The sequence below is a fragment of the Schistocerca gregaria genome, unplaced genomic scaffold (genome assembly GCF_023897955.1).
Source record: "Schistocerca gregaria isolate iqSchGreg1 unplaced genomic scaffold, iqSchGreg1.2 ptg001075l, whole genome shotgun sequence".
NCBI classification, from domain to species: Eukaryota; Metazoa; Arthropoda; class Insecta; order Orthoptera; family Acrididae; genus Schistocerca; species Schistocerca gregaria.
The window spans coordinates 22,501-27,500 of record NW_026062418.1 but is presented as its reverse complement, the minus strand read 5'-3'; positions in this window follow the sequence as shown (position 1 = coordinate 27,500).

Here is a 5,000-nt window from a genome sequence, read left to right as displayed (position 1 = left end):
GCCCGGCTCCGCCGGCCGCGCCCGGACAACTTAGCGGCGCCGCCCGGCCACATGTAATGTTGGTTGTGGTTGGCGTGTGCGGTTGGCGCACAAAGCACAGTGGGGAGTAGGGCGGTCATCGTTCCTGCGGAAACCAAGGCTCTCACTTTTGAGGGCCAAAGCGGAAGCAGGCCGATGTCCACGCGCGGGGAAGGGCGCTGACTGCGAAGCGCCCTCTGACTTTCAGAGGATGCAACGCGGGCGGCGACCCGGCCTCGCTCGGAGGATTCCTTGGTGTATAACTGCGGAGTGGAGGCCGGCATCGGCCTTCGCAACGTGGAAGTCACCGGGAGCTGCCCCCAGGAGGATGCTCCTGAGTGGTCTAAGACCACGACCACAGGGACGAAGGCTAATACAGCCGACGTACGGGCCTGGCAAACCCGGGGTGCCCGAGCCCGGTGCTGGCAAGCGCTACCAGCGCCGTCCGTAATCTGAGACACGTACTTCAACGACCGCTGTGAGGCGCGCAGTGGAACGTCGTGCGTGTTTCGGACCGGAGTCTTGGCTTAACCGCCTGGGCAAGAGAAGGACAATCTCTATAATCACCCCTCACCCTCTGCGTTAGCTGGCGGCTATGGGGCGCAAGGCTGTTGAGTTGTGAACAGTCGTGAGTCAGCCACCTCAGAGGACCGGCCGACCCTCTGTTGTATAAGGCTTACCCAGGTGGGCGGGGCAACGCCTGGGTGGACCACTTATATCCCTAGCTGATCGTGGGAACCACATGGCTTCTCTCAATCAACCTTGTCCCGACGGAACTGGTGGGCCGTCGCGGAGTCACAACACCAACCATTCAGGGGACGAGTCTGACACTCCGTGTCAAGACGAACTCCCAACACAAGGGCAGTCGGAGGCCCATAGGCCAGAAGACCATGACCCCGCGCTTAGCGAGCCAGAATTGGAGCTCCGTACACCTCGTGCACGGAGCGCTAAGACTGCAGCAAGCGAGACGCTGGCACGGACGCTTGCAGACGCGAGTGAAAGTGACAGTGAGAAAGAACGGAAGGCAAAAGTGAGGAAGCAGAAGAAACACCTGCGAAAACTGCTCCGGCAGAGATCGCTGAGTGCGGACGCTGTAACCGATCTGATGCCGCCACCCCGCCAGCCGGCGCCGAAAGCGGCACCTAAGGCGGGAGACAAGCCGAAACCGGCGCAGGTAGCCGGGCGCAAGCCCGGCGGCCCAGTCGGGGAAGGCGCAACGGGGAAGTCCGAACCGAAGGCGGAGACGAAGGCCTCGCGGCCAACGACACCGCCGGCGGGGAAGGCTGCGAGCGAGCCAAAGCTGGCGCAGGTAGCCGGGCAAAGACCCAGCGGCCCAGTCGGCACCGGCAAGCTCACCCAGACTCGCCCGGCGGGAGAGACGGCGGCCCCACGGCCGAAGTCTCAACTGCCGGAGACGGCGAAAAGTGTGCCGAAACCGGCGAAGGTAGCCGGGCAACTGCCCAGCGGCCCAGTCGGGGAAAGCGCCAGCAGTAGCCGCGCCTCTTCACCAATGTCGGGTGCCGAGAGACGCAAGTCCCGGACACGACGGAAGAAGCGGAAACCGAACAAGCAGCCGGACTCGGCGCAGGTAGCCGGACAACAGCCTGGCGGCCCAGTCGATGACGGCACGTCCCGATACAAGGCAAGCCCAAGCGATCTTGCGACCGTGAAGCTTATCGCGACGCGGCTCGAGGACGTCCTGAAGCTCGTGGACGACTCTCTAAAACCGGGACAACTGGTCGAGGAGGGAAATCTGGGGGACTTTAAGAGACAACTGAGAGCTAAGTTGTTTGATTGGGCCATGGCGCAGTCGGCCCTCACCGGAAGGGTGGAAGCCTTGGAGGAGGAGCTGGCGAGGACGAAGGCGGTGCCCACGGCGCCACCCAAGACCTTTGCACAAGTTGCCGCCGCTCCACCCATACCAGAACGGAAAACGCAGGCGATGATAACCAAAGCCCTGACCGAGAAGGCAACGCTCTTCATCAAGTCCAAGGGCAATGAAACTGGCGCAGAAGTGAGAAAGAAATTCACCTCCCTGGTCAAGCCTGAGGTTGAAGGTGTGAAGTTCTCACGGGTCGCCACAAACGGCCCGACGCTCATCGTAGATGTGGCGTCTGAGACTGATCGCCAGAAGCTTCTAGCTAACAACAAACTGACAGAAGCACTCAAGTGCGAACTGCCGAAAAAGCTCAATCCGCAGATAATCATATATCATGTACCATGTGTCATGAAGAATGAAGCTGTGGTTGAGCTAACTCGAAAGCAAAACGACCTTGGAGGACTTTCCGAAACACAGTTTCGCCAGGAGTTTAAGCCGAAGTTCCGGACTGGGCCAAGGGGCAGACAAACATCACATCTCGTGGTGGAAGTAAGCCCCAGACTCAGAGTCGCGATTCTGAGGCAGAAGCGACTGTACATGGGCTTTGAGTCCATGCCGGTTGACGACTACCTGGACTTAGTCGTTTGCACGCGGTGCCAGGATGTGAACCACTCGGTAAGGTTCTGCAAGCAGGACCCGAGTATAATAACATGTGGGCACTGTGGCGAGAACGGCCACATGAGGAAGGACTGTAGAAAAGCGGGGGACCGAGCGGTCTGTATCCCGTGCAAAAAGCGTAATCGCACATGCGAAACGCCAGGCAAAGAGTGTGCCTACTACAGGATTCTCACTCAACGCAAAATCCAGCGGACAGACTATGGGAGACAAGACCTCTCGTCAACCGTCTCCATTCCGGCCGCTACCTCTCCTGTCCCCGACCGGACTGTGAAAAATCACAATGCCAATGTCGGTTAAGATAGGACAGCTGAACTGCGCGCGAACGCAAGCGGTGATGCAGGAGGTACGACGCCGAGCGGAGGAGGAGTCTCTAGACATATTATGTCTGCAAGAGCCCTACTCTAGGGACGGAAAGATCCGATATATGCCGACAACAGCTCAGATCCTGGCTGGGGGAGAGCATCCTATGGCAGCAATTGTTGTGCTAAATCGTTCCTTCAGAGCAGTCAAAGTGGCGCACCTAAGCAACAGATGCATGGTGTTAGCTGAGATAAATACTGGCGATTTCACCTTTTTCGTGCTAAATATGTACTTTCAGTACAGGCACAGAGAAAGACCGTATATCGACCAGTTAAAAGAGGCGGTTGGGTTCTACCGCAATGACTTGCTGATTTGCACAATGGACGCAAATGCCATGTCACCCCTATGGCACAGTGACATCACGCCTCTTGGTGCTCGACGCGCCGCCAGGCGAGGTGAGAGACTCGCTGAAGCAATTCACGAGCTCAGACTAGAAGTGCTGAACCGACCAAACTTCCCACCAACTTTCGAAGGCCGCCGTGGAGCGACCTCGAATATCGATGTGACACTGAAGAGTGCACACGAGCATCTCCGTGCGGAGAACTGGAAGGTATGGCGGGGAATGACACTAAGTGACCACAATCTGATCACATTCACTGTAGCCTATGATGGGGAGCCTCCTCCTGAAGACCAGGTGAACGGCACCGTCAAGTACAACTGGCGAAAGGCTAATTGGGATCGACTAAGAGGTAATCTAGTGATACCGAATTGGCCAATGGATCGCGTTGTGGACGTTGACAAAGCTGCAGAAGATCTGACGGCGGCCATACAGACAGCAGCAACAGGCGCAGTCCCGTTGGCCCACACAGGGAAAATGCCTAAGGCACCTTGGAACCCTGAGCTGCAGCGTCTCCGACGCGAATGCAGAAGAGCGCGGCGGCATTACCAGCGCAGCGTAGGCGATCACATTCGTGAGGCCACGCTTGCGCGGTACAGGCGGGCCAAAGCCGTGTTTAAGCGGGCACTGCACACAGTACGGACTGAGAGTTGGCAGTTTTTTGTTCGTGACAGTCTGGCGGCTGACCCCTGGGGTACACCGTACAAGATTGCCGTGTCAAAAGTTCGGTCACCGACGGTCCTGTCGACCCTAAGGAAGATCGATGGCAGTCACACCAAGGACTGGCAAGAGTCAGCTGAGCTCCTCATGAGTACCTTATTGCCCGACGATAGTAGCGAAGATGAGGACGAGGAACAGGGGAATTTGAGGCGACAACTCCATGAGCTGTATGCCGATGAGACGCCTGTTGCTCCGTTCACTGAACGTGAAGTTACCGCCGCAATTCTTGAATTGCGCCGTAAAAAGGCGACGGGCCATGATGGACTCGCTGCCGAGGTTCTCCAAGCCCTGTGCGCGGAGATCTGCCCTTACCTGACTAACCTCTACAATGAGTGCTTACGTCAGGGACGGGTACCAGAATCGTGGAAGTTGGCCGAAGTGGTCATTCTGAGAAAGGGTGAGGACAAGGATCCGGAAGTGCCGAAATCATACCGACCCATCTGTCTCTTGAACTCCATGGCTAAGCTCCAGGAGAAGCTCCTATGCCTTCGGCTAGAGCAACACCGGGAACTTAGGGGACGCAGTCCCGACCAATATGGATTCAGGAGGGGTCTGTGTACAGAAGATGCTATAAACAAGGCAATGTTGTTGGTGGACACATCTACAGCCAAGTACGTTGCGGGGATAATGGTTGACATCGCTGGGGCTTTCGACAACCTCTGGTGGCCGGCACTGTTCGACAGCCTAAGGAAGTTGGAATGTCCTGGGCCCCTGTACCGGTGCCTGCTAGACTACTGCCGTAACCCGCGGGCGGTTTTGCGGTGCCCGGGGCGGGCGGTTGAGAAGTCGATCACCAAGGGATGCCCACAGGGCTCGGTCTGCGGTCCCATATTCTGGGATGTAGGCCTCGAGCCTGTGTTGGCGGAACTAGGAGAACTGCGACAAGTGCGAGGCGTAGTAGCGTACGCCGATGACATCCTTCTAGTGATAGAAGGTGACTCTCGGGCAATGTTGGAAGTAAACTGCAACGCAGCGCTCAACGCCCTGCAGCAGTGGTGCCATAAAGTGAAGCTGAAGCTGTCTGCTGAGAAGACTGTGTATATCTTGCTGCGCGGCCGTTTGGCACGT